The 17,374-nt window shown below is 39.1% G+C and overlaps 1 long non-coding RNA gene across 4 annotated transcripts in view; it reads right to left on the reverse strand.

Annotated features, from left to right (window-relative positions):
• The window catches only part of LOC139183601 (uncharacterized), a 52,921-nt gene that overhangs the window by 25,011 nt on the left and 10,536 nt on the right, over positions 1 to 17,374 (reverse strand). For all 4 annotated transcript variants that reach the window (XR_011567104.1, XR_011567103.1, XR_011567102.1 and 1 more), the window contains exon 2: positions 3,325 to 3,586. This is a non-coding gene — a long non-coding RNA (uncharacterized lncRNA). The remainder of the gene's footprint in view (positions 1 to 3,324; positions 3,587 to 17,374) is intronic.

Here is a 17,374-nt window from a genome sequence, read left to right on the forward strand (position 1 = left end):
GAAACTCACTACCTAAATGTGAGGGGAAGGAGACCAGATATAAATAGAAAAATTAAAATACAATATGGCAAGTGCTATTTTAAAAAGTATGGAGTAAGCACTAGTAAGATCTAGATGTCAGAATACCTAATTCTGCTACTTTTTCCTCCTCCTTAAATCAAAACCCTTAAAATTCTTTTCTCACCCACCACCCTTCAAGGACAACCTAAATGTAATCCTGGGTACTCTGAAAAATCAACCAACATGAAAAGCAAATCTTTTCATTTAAAAGAAAGAAGCAAGTCAGAGCATCCCACTCCTAAATTGGGATGTAAGAATGAGTCTTTGCTAGCATTGTTTCAACTTCCCACAGGGTGAGCAAGAAGGTAATATTCTTGCAAAGTGTCTTTTCCAAGAAATGGGTCTTCAAAGAGCCTGTATCCATTCCATCACTAGGGCCATAGACAGGTTACTTAACCTGTCTGAGCCTCAGTTTCTCCATCTGTAACATGGTCAGAATTATAATCCCTACCTCACACAGTTGCTGCCAGAATTAAATAAGGTTGCAATGCTAAAAAAAAAAAAAAAGTGAGTGCTGGAGGGGAGGGAGTGGGCAAGTAAAGTACCTGAATTCTTTAATTAATGCTCAATAAGTAGTCACTCTGATTAAATAAATCAACTTCTGAAGATGCTGCCTATTGTATATGCATGAGTTCCCAAAAGGCTTTTTACAGCTATGGGGCAGGCAGCATAATGAATTTCATTTGGATCTGGGGAATATATTTTACTCCGTGTACATTGTCTTGAAGCTACATTGCCAACGTTAGGTTTTTAAATGTAATTGCTTTATTGCACCATGGTTATCAGTCTTTTGAGTTAATATATAATTTCATCTTTAACAGTTATTATAAAGCTCAACACTGAAAAAACTGGCACAGCTGTAGGACAGAAAAGTGATGATATTGGTAATGCATGATATCCAGAAGGAATAGGAGGAGAAAATTTGAGCAGAAAGTTTTTCAACAGGGATGGTTCACTGAAATGTAGCTTTACTGGCTTCAGAAGCCTGAGTGCCTTGAATGGAGGTTTCACGCTGGTGAAGTCTTTCAACCGGACAAAGGTTTTCAAGTGGAAAACTTAAGCACAAATTAAAAAAATATTATGAAGAAAACCTAGCCTTCCAAAGCAGTGCCGTAACCTTTCCAACTGGCTGCCCTACACTTCAGAACTAAGAGGGTGAGAGAACTTAGTTGTTCAGATGTATGATCTGAACACATCTGGCTTTTAAGAGCTTTAAGCGATCCTTTTGCAAAAAGCTGCTTGTGCTCACAGAATGTACATTTAACCTGCAGCTTCCCAAACACTTTTTGTCAGCCTTCCGTCCCTACTGCTTAGCTCTTACTCTTTCTAGGCTGGGAATGCTCCCTGTCCCATCTCCCCTTTCTGCTTGTTTCAACCATATTCAATAAGTAAGACTTATTCAAAGGCCGTCTTTTCCAGGGAGTCCCCTCAGCATCTTTGGTTGTGATTTTTTTTCTTGGTCCTCTGTATTTTTATGACATTTGATTTTTGTCTTGAAGTGAAGTCTCTCAGTCGTGTCCAACTCTTGGCGACCTCATGGACTATAGCCTACCAGGCTCCTCCGTCCCTGGGATTCTCCAGGCAGGAATACTGGAGTGGGTTGCCATTTCCTTCTCCAGGAGATCTTCTCAACCCAGGGATTGAACCCAGGTCTCCTGTATCGCAGGCAGACGCTGTACCACCTGAGCCACCAGGGAAGCTCGATTTTTGTCTTGATCACACGTAACTACACACTAGGGAGATGTATGACCCATGTCCACCTCTTCTGGGTGTGAACTCTTTAAGCTTCAGGACTCTGACTTCCACATCTTTGTACACAGTGCAAATACTTATAGCCTTATAGCCTAGGTTATTTGAAAATCTCTCTGAGCTAATTGACAGAACAAAAAATAAATGGCTTAAAAGTTACAAAGTGCGCTATTTATGACTTCATAGCAAGAGTAATAGCAGATACTGTGCTGGCCAAAAACCCATCTTTTTCTGGAGAACCGCCTTCACTCACTATCAGTAACATCATAGGGGCCTCAAGAAATTACTGAACCATAATCCAACGCCTGGGCTTCCAGATGACCTACATTTTAAGCTTAAGACCAGTGAACCATTTCATAAATTGAACTGGCAAAACTTTTACAAACATGCTTCTGGGATTCAGCCTTTCTTGGAAGAGAATTGCCTGGGTGGACTCAGGATTATTGGACTCATCACTGTATTTGGAGCTCCTTTTACCAAAGGTTAGCATTTGGAGGGAAAATAAGAACATATATGACCATTTCCTCCTTGCCTCCTTTACCTTCTTCCTCTTTTTTTTTTTTTTAACAAAGTGCTTAACACTCTTAAAAATATTATCTCTTTCATCTATTACATATTGATTGTTTATTGTCTATCTTCCTCACTAGAATGTAATCTCCACAAGCAGTCTTTGTTTTGTTCACTGATGGATCCAAAGAGTATCTAACAATGCTTTGCACACAGCAGGCCCTCAATAAATTCATTGGAGAAATGGATAAAAAAGTGAATAACAGACTACCTCCTAACAAGTATTTCTTTGCTGATAAGATAGGCAAAGGGCCAGGGGTGGAAGTGCTGAAGATATAGGAAGATTGAAGAGATTTAATATGCCAAGGAAAAGGGAATATATATGAGACTCTGTGTGTGTGTGTGTGTGTGTGTGTGTGTGATTACAGATAGTCTCAGGTAAATAATGTGGGGAGAAAAACCAAATGCTAAAAATTTAGCTACGCCCACAATGTCTGAAAAGTGGAAGTGTTAGTCACTCAGTTGTGTCCAACTCTTTGCAACCGCATGGACTCTAGCAAGCCAGACTCCTCTGTCCATGGAATTCTCCAGGCAAGAATACTGGAGTGGGTTGCCATGCCCTCCTCCAGGGGATCTTCCTGACCCAGGTATTGGACTTGGGTCTCCTGCATTGCAGGCAGATTCTTTACCAGGTGACCTGCAATGTCTAGGAGAGTCAAAAGTATAGTTAGCAGGAAGAAGACAATGTGCCATTGGCTGGTTTTGTGTGAGTGTGCAGAGGGTGCTCAAAACATTACTCTTTCCTGCTGAGTCCCTCCTCAGATGGTTTCGAGCAGGTTTTTCAGCACTGTTGACATCTGGGGCTGGCTGAGTCTCTATTGGGGAGCTGTCCCATACATCACAGAGTAGTTAGCACCTGGCCTTACTCACTAGACACCAAGTTGCAAGTAGCCAAATATGACTCTAGAAAAGGCCAAATGCTTGCCAGATGAAAGTGGAGCAACTTACCCCTGCTGTAAAGCACTGGTTGAGAGTCTGTCTGGGATGAGTCTTACAGTCTTTTTCTCTCTGGTCTCTCTTCCTTTTCTCTCTTGCCTCCATCTTCCACATCAGCATTTTCAACCCCTCTGGTCTCTCCTCAAGGCCCCAGCTCCATCCTGGAGACTTTTCAAATTCAGACTGGCCACCATTCCTGGATTTTTCCTGAAAACCTGGTGATCCTTCCTGGCCATTGCAGAAGTTTACATCATCATTCTTCATAACCAAGCATCTACAAAAAGCAAACATACAGAAAGGAAGCAAATTAACCTCGCTAATAGCAATCACCTTTCAGAACATAATTTCTGAGCACTGTTAGAAAAATCACTACTATACCTCCGCCAGAGGAAAGAGAAGGGACGAGGAGGAAGAGAGAACCTTCTTTGCTACACAACTATTCTCACACCCTGTTTATCTCAGAAGTGGGAGTAAAGATGTTCCACAATGATGAGCACACAAAAACTACAATCTTTTCAGTAATAGATTTAAGTCAGACTGACTTTCACTTCTGGTAACTAAGATAGAGGCTAAAATTTATACCCTCCCCCAGTTTTTTGGGCTCCAAAATCACTGCAGATGGTGATTGCAGCCATGAAATTAAAAGACATTTACTCCTTGGAAGGAAAGTTATAACCAACCTAGACAGCATATTCAAAAGTAGAGACATTACTTTGTCAACAAAGGTCCGTCTAGTCAAGGCAATGGTTTTTCCAGTGGTCATGTATGGATGTGAAAGTTGGACTGTGAAGAAAGCTGAGTGCCAAAGAACTGATGATTTTGAACTGTGGTGTTGAAGAAGACTCTTGAGAGTCCCTTGGACTGCAAGGAGATCCAACCAGTCTGTTCTAAAAGAGATCAGTCCTGGGTGTTCTTTGGAAGGACTGATGCTAAATCTGAAACTCCAATACTTTGGCCACTTCATGCAAAGAGTTGACTCATTGGAAAAGACCCTAATGCTGGGAGGGATTGGGGGCAGGAGAGGGAACAACAAAGGATGAGATGGCTTTATGGCATCATCGACCTGATGCACATGAGTTTGGGTGAACTCCGGGAGTTGGTGATGGGCAGGGAGGCCTGGCGTGCTACAATTCATGGGATCACAAAGAGTTGGCCACGACTGAGCGACTGAACTGAACTGAACTGAACTAGTGATATGGGAGTAAGATTCTTTATTCCATTAGTTCTGATGTTTTTTCCAATTAGTTCTTAAGCATCAAAATCCACGTCAGAGTCCAGCAGAAGCCAGGAGGGGTAGAGAGAGGTATTTAGAAATAGTTTAGCCTTCAGTCTTGATTTGTGCCTAAAAGAATGTTTTTTAAAAGGCTGCTTTAGCCTTTAAATAGTTTTGCAAGTCACATTTCATGACAACACTGTCTAGAAAAAATGCACTGTGAGCCCAAGGCACCAGCACAGAATCAAAACATCCACTATAAATATCATGGTGAATCAGATTGCACTGGGACAAATTAACTCCCCAGGAGCAAGTTTGAGATTTTCCAGGAAGCCTTGATTCTTTCAGGGCATTATAGGGATCATTTAAAGTGCAAAAATTTATGAGATCTCTAAACACACGGCTACACAGCACACACCCACAGTACAATTAAACTGGGAGCTCATTTTCCTGAATTCACAGCAAGGACATAAAAAGCAGAGACAGAAGGTTGATCTAAATTAGATACTGTTTCCTCCAAACCTTTAAAAACCTTGTACATTTTTTCCTCCCGTACAACCAGCTTTCCATACCTCCAGCCTATTTACTTACAGATTTTTAGCTTTGAAAGTGATACAACTAAAAAGATACAAGTCTCCCTTAGGCCACATCCTCCAAAAGACCAGCTGAAGGTGCTTTCAATTGCAATCAGCCCTGAGAATGTTTGGCTTAATCTCCACTACAGCTTCTGCTTTCAAACTACAGTGGCCCAGAAGAAGGAAGGCCGAGGGAACAGGATGGGAAAAGGAGAGACATCAAAAGCACTGCAGAGCATCCTCTGGGTGCTGTGAAGTGAAAAGAGAATAATTATTTTGGGGGGAAATCAGACAAACAAACTAGACACAGTAGCTCTCTTTTTAAATAAATTAATGGACTATATAGTTACACATACCGAAAACATTTTCCTAAAAGCTGATGCAATGTAAGGAGCTGAAGCTGAACGGTTCTATGAAGACCTACAAGACCTTCTAGAACTAACACCCAAAAAAGATGTCCTTTTCATTATAGAGGACTGGATAGCAGAAGTAGAAAGTCAAGGAACACCTGGAGTAACAGGCAAATTTGGCCTTGGAGTACGGAATGAAGCAGGGCAAAGGCTAATAGAATTTTGCCAAGAGAATGCACTGGTCATAGCAAACACCCTCTTCCAAAAACACAAGAGAAGACTCTACACATGGACATCACCAGATGGCCTACACCGAAATCAGACTGATTATATTCTTTGCAGCCAAAGATGGAGAAGCTCTATACAGTCAAGCAAAAACAAGACCAGGAGCTGACTGTGGCTCAGATCATGAACTCCTTATTGCCAAATTCAGACTTAAACTGAAGAAAGTTGAAACCACTAGACCATTCAGGTATGACCTAAATCAAATCCCTATGATTATACAGTGGAAGTGAGAAATAGATTTAAGAGACTAGATCTGATAGACAGAGTGCCTGGTGAACTATGGATGGAGGTTCATGACATTGTACAGGAGACAGGGAGCAAGACCATCCCCACGGAAAAGAAATGCAAAAAAGCAAAATGGCTGTCTGAGGAGGCCTTACAAATAGCTGTGAAAAGAAGAGAAGCAAAAAGCAAAGGAGTAAAGGAAAGATACACCCATTTGAATGCAGAGTTCTGAAGAAGAGCAAGGAGAGATAAGAAAGCCTTCCTCAGTGATCAGTGCAAAGAAACAGAGGAAAATAATAGAATGGGAAAGACTAGAGATCTCTTCAAAAAAATTAAAGATACCAGGGGAACATTTCATGCAAAGATGGGCTAGATAAAGGACAGAAATGGTATGGACCTAACAGAAGCAGAAGGTATTAGGAAGAGGTGTCAAGAATACCCAGAACTGTACAAAAAAGATCTTCATGACCCAGATAATCAGGATGGTGTGATCACTCACTCACCTAGAACCAGATATCCTGGAATGTGAAGTCAAGTGGGCCTTAGGAAGCATCACTACAAACAAAGCTAGTGGATGTGATGCAATTCCAGTTGAGCTATTTCAAATCCTAAAAGATGATGCTCTGAAAGTACTGCACTCAATATGCCAGCAAATTTGGAAAACACAGCAGTGGCCACAAGACTGGAAAAGGTCAGTTTTCATTCCAATCCCAAAAAAAGGCAATGCCAAAGAATGCTCAAATTACCGCACAATTGCACTCATCTCACGTGCTAGCGGCTTCCCTGGTGGCTTAGATGGTAAAGCAGCTGCCTGCAATGTGGGAGACCTGAGTTTGATCCCTGGGTTGGGAAGAACCCCTGGAGAAAGAAATGGCACCCCACTCCAGTACTCTTGCCTGGAAAATTCCATGGACGGAGGAGCCTGGCAGGCTACAGTCCATGGGGTCGCAAAGAATCGGACATGACTGAGCAACTTCACTTTCACTTTCACATGCTAGTAAAGTAATGCTCAAAATTCTCCAAGCCAGGCTTCAGCAATATGTGAACCATGAACTTCCAGATGTTCAAGCTGGTTTTAGAAAAGGCAGAGGAACCAGAGATCAAATTGCCAACATCCGCTGGATCATCAAAAAAGCAAGAGAGTTCCAGAAAAACATCTACTTCTGCTTTATTGACTATGCCAAAGCTTTTGACTGTGGAAAATTCTGAAAGAGATGGGAATACCAGACCACCTGAGCTGCCTCTTGAGAAACCTGTATGCAGGTCAGGAAGCAACAGCTAGAACTGGACATGGAACAACAGACTGGTTCCAAATAGGAAAAGGGGTACGTCAAGGCTGTATATTGTCACCCTGCTTATTTAACTTCTATGCAGAGTACATCATGAGAAACTCTGGGCTGGATGAAGCACAAGCTGGAATCAGGATTGCCGGGATAAATGTCAATAATCTCAGATATGCAAATGACACCACCTTTATGGCAGAAACCGAAGAAGAACTAAAGAGCCTCTTGATGAAAGTGAAAGAGGAGAGTGAAAACGTTAGCTTAAAGCTCAACATTCAGAAAACTAAGAACATGGCATCCAGTCCCATCACTTCGTGGCAAATAGATGGGGAAACAGTGTCAGACTTTATTTTGGGGGGCTCCAAAATCACTGCAGATGGTGACTGCAGCCGTGAAATTAAAAGATGCTTACTCCTTGGAAGGAAAGTTATGACCAACCTAGATAGCATATTAAAAAGCAGAGACATTACTTTGCCAACAAAGGTCCATCTAGTCAAGGCTATGGTTTTTCCAATAGTCATGTATGGATTTGAGAGTTGGACTATAAAGAAAGCTGAGGGTTGAAGAATTTATGCTTTTGAACTGTGGTGTTGTAGAAGACTCTTGAGACCCTTGGACTTCAAGGATTTCCAACCAGTCCATCCTAAAGGAAATCAGTCCTGAATATTCATTGGAAGGACTGATGTTGAAGCTAAAAATCCAATACTTTGGTCACCTGATATGAAGAACTGACTCATTGGAAAAATCCCTCATGCTGGGAAAGATTGAAGCTGGAAGGAGAAGGGGAAGACAGAGGATAAGATGGTTGGATGGCATTACCGACTCAATGGACGTGAGTTTGAGTAAACTCTGGGTGTTGGTGATGGACAGGGAGGCCTGGTATGCTGCAGTCCATGGGGTTGCAAAGAGTTGGACACGACTGAGCATCTAAACTGAAGTGAACTTAATGTCAAGTACAATAAGATTGGAGTAAGATAATCTCACGCATTTTATTCCTGGAAGGTGAATTTGTGATAGATTTAAAAGAAAATTAGAAATGGAGCTTATGAGGAAGAATGGGAGAGAATGATGTTTAAAAAATTATCTTTATAATAGGACATCTAAAGCCCCAATGTTTATAATAAATATTTAAAGCTATTACTCATCTTTATTGAAATAAAATATGTCATATCAATTATATTAAAAGTTGGGTTCTGGTTCCCATTCTGTCAGTAATCAATCTCTGTGACCTTATGTATACTTCCCTTCTCTTTATCTCTGTTTCCCAGCTTTTTAAGTCAGACAATTAGACTAGATTATGTCTTGTACATGTACATGCTTAGTCACTTCAGCTGTGTCTGACTCTTTGCAACCCTATGGACTGTAGCCCACCAGTCTCCTCTGTCCCTGGGATTCTCCAGGCAAGAATACTGGAGTGGGTTGCCATGCCCTCCTCTAGGGGATCTTCCCAACCCAAGGATCAAACCCACGTCTCTTGTGTCTTCTGCATTGGAGCCACCTGGGAAGACCCCAGATTATGTCTTAAACACTACTGAAGTGAATAGACAAAATTTGTGTAGTTTCTGGGGTTCTTTTAGTCCTGAAGACTTATCTGGAAAATATGTAAAGGTAATACAACATTTTTTTTCCCTTTGCTCTTTATTTTGAAAACACCCAAACTGCCTTAGTTGCTCAGAACTCTCTTCAAGAACAAGGAACATCAACATACCCATAAAATGAATTCTAGGTATTTGTGGAATAGGCAGTTCTTGAAAGAATGTGGAATAAATGGCCTGTAAAGGCCCTTCCCTCTCATTTTTTGAACTGTTCTAATTGTTTACCTTTCTAACTAGACTGAGAATTATATTATCCAAGAGAGAGAAAAATATAAGCAATCTAATGCATTAAAAGGAATTACAGAATATCCCATGGGTGGTGGCCATCCATTATTGCCTAAAAATAAGAGCACTTAGTGATTGGAACTGAGCCAGGTAGTTTTTGTAGGGGGATTAAGGGACAGGGGAAAAGTCTGGAGTATGAGGCATGGCAGGGGAGGGCAAAATTGACCTATAATGAATAAGCCAGGGCTTTCAGCTAAGTATCTGGGAAAATCCAGCTGTGCTGCAGGAGCTGGGTGGAAGTGAGTAAAAATGGTCAGGTTGGATGGTGAGGAAGGGAGGCTGGTCACTGAAAGTAAAATTCCCTGCTTCATAGTTTTACCAAGGGCTCTTCTTGACCAGTGGAGAAGGAAATGGCAACCCACTCCAGTATTCTTACCTGGAAAATCCCGTGGACAGAGAAGCCTGGTGTGTTACAGTCCATCGTGTCTCAAGACTGAACACAGCACAGCTCCTTGTCCAGGTACAAAGTATTTGTTTAAGAATGTTGCCATATGCCAAGAGATGATTGGGCAGGTCTCTTTATCCCCAAATGAACAAGTACCAGATAAGAGTATTGGCCATCTCGTCCACTTCTCACGACTTCAAGGTATGTGTAAGGAGACCAATCGTACTGCGCCAGACCAAAGCTCCCCAGCTAGAAGAGCCAAAGTCCAAGGGGACTATCTCCTTTTACCAATTTAATTTCTAGAAAAACTCTAATTATCAAGCACTGGATTTCTTCCAGAAATTAGGAAAATGGTGACTTCATTGCTGAGTCAACTTGTCCTGTCAGACTGTCAATCATTGACTTTTCTTTTTTATTTTTTTTGCTCTTTGCTTTTAACACTTTTAAGTGGCAACAGTGGTGTATGAGGGAATGCGTGTGTCAGCTCAACTGGTATCCTGGTTCCTTGACCTTTGTGGCCCTTTGACCAGCCCTGGAACTCAATGAAAGTCTAATGCATAAAAGGAGGCTCTCTTCTTTTTCTCCTTGTCCAAAGTGAAGCCACTTTATACAACTCCATAAAGTACAATTTCTCCTTTTTTCCAGATTTAAGAGGGTTGACCATAAAATGGGACTGTAGGAGACTTTTTTTCTTAACTCTGAATCAGCAAACCAAAAATTAGAATTTATTGCATTCCTAGTACAGAGGTCAGGACACCAGAGCAAGGATTCAAGCCAACACAAAGACAAGAATTCCTTTTCCTTCCAGAGGGGCCTACTGCAATAATTCTTTGAAGTAGTCTAAAGAAGTTTTCATCCCATGAAAAACCTCCATCTGAAATACATTTATTTTTTAAAAGGTAGATATACACAGTCATCTTGTGAGACACATTTTATAAGCAATGCATAACCTAAAATGTTACTAATGAAAGGAAGTAGAATCACATCAATCCAATAATCCTGAAGAGCCATAAAATCTCTGATCTGCCTCTGGAGAAGGACTGGAGCTTATACCACTCTGCTGGTCAATAAACATTCCCAATTCCACTCAGAAAAATGTTGAGCTATGAGTCCAATGTTCTGAAAATATGTGGATGTAGAAATCAATTCTGAGCAAGACTCTCCTAATAAGGAGTTCTAAGTCTTTGTCTACAATGCCTTTCTAACGTTTTCAAAGAGTTCACAACTGACCCACCATTGAAGAGACATGTGCTTGCTCTGTTTCGCCCACAGAGGTCATACACTGATGGTGAAGAACTCTGCTGCCTTTCCCGGCTCCTTTGCTAGGGTTAAGAACATAATCTCCTGAATTAAAGGAAAACCTCTCAAGAACACACTTCATGCCAGTTGATTATCCACATTGATATACTCAACAGATGTCATTTACATGCACAAAACCCCTCCTTACACAATGAATGCATGCTAAAAATAACCCTTTCTGCTCCCACTCATAAAGAAGAATTGTAATGTAATGGCTATATGCAAGAAAAATTTTGAATTTGAGTTAACTTTTTTAAATTAAAATGTTCATAAAATGTAATACTTTATATTTCATAATAAATCATTTGTGATATATCCTTACTATAAAATAGGATACTTCTCTGTGTCACGGTAGCATATAAAGTAATAATTCTTAATAAATTATTCTGACCAAAGGACAAAAAGAAAATGAATATATTTCAGTAAAAAAAAAAACAACAAAACAAAACTATACACAATGGATAGTTTGTCAGGAAGCTGTAAATTCACAAAAGGAAGCTTTCCCTGATTATTTGGCTCAGGGGTAGAAAAACTCTCTTCAAGCAAAATACTTTTCCACTAGAATATAGTCTTTGTCATGTTTAAGTCATGTCAATTGAGTTAAGACCATATTCTTTACTACACCAAGTAAGATGAAAGAGCTCAAGGTAGGAATTTAAATTGTGAGAGAATATGGGTCACATTTAAGTGATATTCAATTTGCTCCTTCACATGGCTTCCTCACAACTTGAGCTGTATCTCCACCCTTCCCAATCTCATTCCTGACACCACTTATTCTCCCACTTCCCCCCACCTGCAACCTCCCTCCATCATCATTACAAACTCCACTATTCCCTATCTTCCCTACAAACAGTCACACACAGAGTAACACTGTTCAAATCCCAGCTCTACCACTTACTGCCTGGGTAACCTAAGGCAAGTTTCTAAATCTCTGTGTTCCTCATTCCTCATCCTCAGCCCTAAATTAGGAATGACACCACTCAATTCATAGGGTCGTTATAAAGATTACAAGAAATTGTCCATGTGGAACACTTGGGAAGTGCCCACTAAATATTAGCTGTCAATAGTATTAATTTCTCTGCCTATAACATTTATTCCACTCCTCACCCCTTTTGGTATATTCAGTTCCTGCACATCTTTCAAATAGCATTTTAAACAGGAAATCAAATAACCACAATCTTGACTAGGTCAATATTCTTCTTGTTTATACTATGTCCATTATCAAAGGACTTCATATCCCCTGCTGCTGGTTTCTATGTACTGCTTTCTCCTACTAAACTGTTAGCTCCATGGAGGCAAATTCCATATCTATACTGTTGCCCACATTACTCCCACCCCTCACCAATGCTTAGTACATGTGACCTCAGTTGCTTCAGTCATGTTCGACTGTTTGCAACCCCATGGACTGTATAGCCCACCAGGCTCCTCTGTCCATGGGATTCTCCAGGCAAGAATACTGGAGTGGGTTGCCATTCCCTTCTCAAGGGGTTCTTCCCAGTCCAGGGATTGAACCCATATCTCTTACATCTCCTGCATTGGCAGGTGGATTCCTTACTGCTAGCGCCACCTGGGAAGCCCATTTGCACAAACCAGGCCCTCAAAATAATTTGTCAAAAGAATGAAAGAAGTAATGAATGAAAGTTGACTGGCAAAAGAAACTCACATTTGCTTGAATTTTAATTGTGTTTTAATTTTATTTCAAACATGGTTATGATTTCTTCTACATGTTTAATTGCCTACTCATAGGCATCACTTCTCTTCCACTCCCCAAAACTTCTGTTGCTACTGAAAGAAACAGAATGATGGCAGTTGCTCAATGAGAACAAGTTAAAAAATTATTTAAAATGGAAGCCATGAAAATTGCAAATCCTTCCTTGAACTTTTTCCTTTGTAAACCTCAACACAGAAGGCTGCTTCTATAGCCTAGTGTCTGGACCATATGGTCTGTATGTTGCTTACTGCTCTAACTTGCTATTTGCTTCACCAAAGTATATTTAGCTGATTTTACTTTTTAAAAAAGGAAAATATATAACATTGAATTCTTTATTTAAATCTATTATATTTAATCTGTAAAAGCTAAGTAAAACATCATTTTATTTTTACTAAAATCTTTGTTTCATGCTAAGGCTAAACTTAAGTTCTAGTTTTCCTCAGAATTTTAGGTTGTTCAATTTACATTATAAGGTTATGTATGGAAATGCTAACTCCACAGTGAAAGTTATTATGTTTGCAATTATTTAATTCTGTTACAAAATAATGTTTTTTCAATACCTATTAAATGTGTCTGAAATGTTTTCCTGTTCATGGTAAGAAATTTGCACAAATATCTAGTAAGTAATTATTGGTACGGAGAAGGCAATGGCACTTCAGTGATCCACTCCAGTACTCTTGCCTGGAAAATCCCATGGATGGAGGAGCCTAGTAGGCTGCAGTCTATGGGGTCGTTGAGGGTCAGACACGACTGAGCGACTTCACTTTCACTTTTCACTTTCATGCACTGGAGAAGGAAATGGCAGCCCACTCCAGTGTTCTTGCCTGGAGAATCCCAGGGATGGGGGAGCCTGGTGGGCTGCAGTCTCTGGGGTCACACAGAGTTGGACACGACTGAAGTGACTTAGCAGCAGCAGCAGCGATTATAGGTAAAATGCTCACAATTGCATGATGAATAATGAGTAATGACAATCATTAAATCCTAGGGATCCATGTATTTATTCAGCCAATATTTATTAAACATCGATAAGGTGTTAGACATTGTGCTAAGCAATGGGCATATAACAGCACAGACATGGACTTGGCCTCTTAGAAGAGAATGCTGGCATTAAAGAAATAAACCTCCAAAAAATGTAAATTATACTTATGGTAAAATCTATAAATAAAAAGGATACCAGCAGAGTTAATAACTGAGGGGACCTAATTTAGATTCAAGTGTTAGGAAAGTCTTCTCCAAGGATGCGGTATTTAAAATAAAACTAAGAAAGAATTAACATCAATTCTACACAAACTTTCTCAGAAAATACAAGAGGAGAAAGTACTACATGAATTATTTCATAAGACTAATATTTCCCTGGTACCCAAATCAGACAAAGATAGTATAAGAAAGAAAACTCCAGAAAACATCCCTTATGAAATAGAAGCAAAATCTGTTAACAAAATGTTGTTGTTCAGTTGCTCATTCGTGTCCAACTCTTTGCTACCCCACGGACTGCAGCATGCCAGGCTTCCCTGTCCTGCACCATCTCCCAGAGCTTGCTCAAACTCATGTCCATTGAATCAGTGATGCTGTCAAACCATCTCATCCTCCTGCCACCCACTTCTCCTTTTGCCCTCAATCTTCCCCAGCATCAGGGTCTTTTCCAATAAATTGGCTCTTCACATCAGGTGGCCAAAGTATTGGAGCTTCAGCTTCAGCATCAGTCCTTCCAAAGAATATTCAGGGTTGATTTCCTTTAGGATAGACTGGTTTGAACTCCTTGCTCTCCAAGGCACTCTCAAGGGTCTTCTCCAGTACCACAGTTCAAAACCATCAGTTCTTTGGCACTCAGCCTTCTTTGTTGGCCAACTCTCATATCCACACATGACTACTAGAAAAACCATAGCTTTGAGTAGATGAAACTTTGTCAGCAAAATAATGTCTCTGCTTTTAATACACTGTCTATGTTTGTCATAGCTTAGCAAAATACTAGCAAATTGAACCCAAGAATATGAAAGCAATAATACATCATGAGAAAAGGTAAGGCTGGTTCAACATTCTGAAATCAATAGATGTAATTCACCATATCAACAGATTAAAGCAGAAGATCACATAATCATCACAAAAGATTTAGAAGAATGTATGTAACAAAATTTAACATCCATTCATAATAAAAATCCTTTTAGCAAACAAGGATTAATAGAGAGTTTCCTCAGTGTGATGCAGAGAATCTCCAAAATGTCTCCAGCTAACATCACAGTTCACAGTGGGAACTGCCTGCTTCCCCGAGAGTAAGAACAAGACAAGGATGCCCTTTCTCACCACTCACATTCAACATCTCACCTGAGGTCTGCTCAGTGCGATAAAGGGAAAATTTAAAAAATGAAACAAAAGCAGATTGGAATGAATGGAATAAAACTATTTTCGGACAGCATGATTTCCTGTGGAGAAAATCCCAAAAAATTTATTTAAAAGTTAGTAGAACTACTAAGTCATTTTAGCAAGAGTTAAAAAACAGGTCAATTTTCTTATATCTTGTATTTCTGCATTTTTATAGTATTTCTGTATTTCTATTGCATTTCTATATGCTACTGCTGCTGCTGCTAAGTCACTTCAGCCGTGTCTGACTCTGTGCGACCCCATAGATGGCAGCCCACCAGGCTCCCCCGTCCCTGGGATTCTCCAGGCAAGAACACTGGAGTGGGTTGCCATTTCCTTCTCCAATGTAGGAAAGTGGAAAGTGAAAAGTGAAAGTGAAGTCACTCAGTGGTATCTGACTCTTAGCAACCCCAGAGACTACAGCCTACCAGGCTCCTCCGTCCATGGGATTTTCCAAGCAAGAGTACTGGAGTGGGGTGCCATTGCCTTCTCCTCTCTATATGCTAGCAATGAACAACTGGAACTTGAAATTTTAAAATAGTATAAAATGTAATATGTATAAATCTAACAAAATATATGCAGTTTCCATAAGCTGAAAATTACAGATGTTTAAAAAAGAAATCAAAGACCTAAATAAATGGAGAACTTGTATCATGTTTATTATTGGAAAACTCAAAGTTGAAATATAAATTGTTTTAAACTTATCTGTATTCAGTGAATTTCTAATCAAATCCCAGAAGACATTTTCTTTTGAAATTAACGAGCTGATTCTAAATTCATATGAAGACACAAAAGAACTAGAAAGCCAAAATAATTTTGAAAGAGAAGAACAAAATTAGAAGATTCACATTACTTGATTTCAAGACTTGTGATATTGGTAAAAGGCAGGCATATAGAGTAATAGAATACAATAAATACCAAAAATAAAGTGGCATGTATATAGTCAATTGACTTTTCATCAAAATGCAAAGGCAATTCCATTAAGCATATTGTTTTTCAACAAATGGTGCCAGAGCAACTGGGCATCTATAGGTAAAAAAAAAATAATTTCAACCCACACCATCTATCACATATAAAAAGGAGCTCAAAGTAGATCATACACATAAATGTAAAACTATAAAATTTCTAGAAGAAAACGTGAGGAAAATATTTATAATCTTGAGTTATATAGAAACTTTTATATATATATAAATATATATAAATATATAAAATAAAATATGTAAAATCACAAAGGAAACCAATTTAGACAAATTAAAAAAAAATAAAAAAAAATAAAAAAAAATAAAAAAAAAAAGAAACTTTTAGATATGACACAAAAATATGACTCATAAAAGTACTGACAAATTGGACATTATCATAACTTAAAACTTTTTTTCAAAATACACTGCTAAAAGAATTAAAAATCTACACACTGGTAGAAAATGTTTGCAAAGCATCTATCTAATAGGGGACTTGTATCTTAAATTCATAAAGAACTCTCAAGTCTCAATAATAAGAACTCTCAAATTCTTAATAATAATAAAAGACTCTCAAGCCTCAAAAAATCCATGAAAAAGCCATGGGCAAAAGATTTCAACATATATTTCATCAAGTAATATATACATATGACAAGCTCATGAAAAGATGTTGAACAAAATGAGTCATGAAGAAAATAAAAATTAACACCATAATGAGATACTATTACATTCCTATTAGAAGGACTAAAAAAGAAAAAAAGCAGAGGAATGACAGTATCGTATTCTGGCAAAGGTGTGGCACACCTGGAATACTCATATTAATACATTGCTGGGGGGAAGTACAAAACTGGAACCACTTGAAGAAACATTTTGGCAACTTCTTATAAAATTAAACAAACACCATATGACTCAGCAATTCCAGTCTCTTGGTACTTATCTAAGAGAAATGATCATGTATATTAATATACAAGTCTGTAAGCAAATATATACACTGAGTTTACTCAAAATCCTCAAAAACTGGAAAAAAAACAAATGTCCTTCAACTGCAAATGGATAGACAAAGTGTGGTTCAGTTCAGTTCAGTTCAGTCCCTCAGTCGTGTCCAACTCTTTGCAACCCCATGAATCGCAGCACGCCAGGCCTCCCTGTCCATCATATATGCAGTTGAACAGTACTCAGAAATAAAAAGGAAAGAACTACTAATACAACAACTTGGCTGAATCTCAAATGAATTATGCTAAGCAAAAGAAACAAGACTCAAAGTCTAGACTGAATCCATATGTGTAACATGTTTGCCCAGGGCTGGGCCTCAGGCAAGAGGTTGATTACAAATACTCACAAGGTAATAATATTTTATCATGATGGAATTGTTTGTATTGATTGTGGTGGTAATGGTGGGTACATGACTGTAAGAGCTGTTTAAAATTTGAGAACGCTACACTAAATAGAGTAGGTTTTAATATATTTAAAGTATATCTCAGTAAACCTGATCCCCCAACTTAATAGTTACCATTTATAGAGTATACTTTTAAGAATTTTCAA

This window comes from Bos indicus, chromosome 6, assembly GCF_029378745.1.
Source record: "Bos indicus isolate NIAB-ARS_2022 breed Sahiwal x Tharparkar chromosome 6, NIAB-ARS_B.indTharparkar_mat_pri_1.0, whole genome shotgun sequence".
Taxonomy (NCBI): Eukaryota; Metazoa; Chordata; class Mammalia; order Artiodactyla; family Bovidae; genus Bos; species Bos indicus.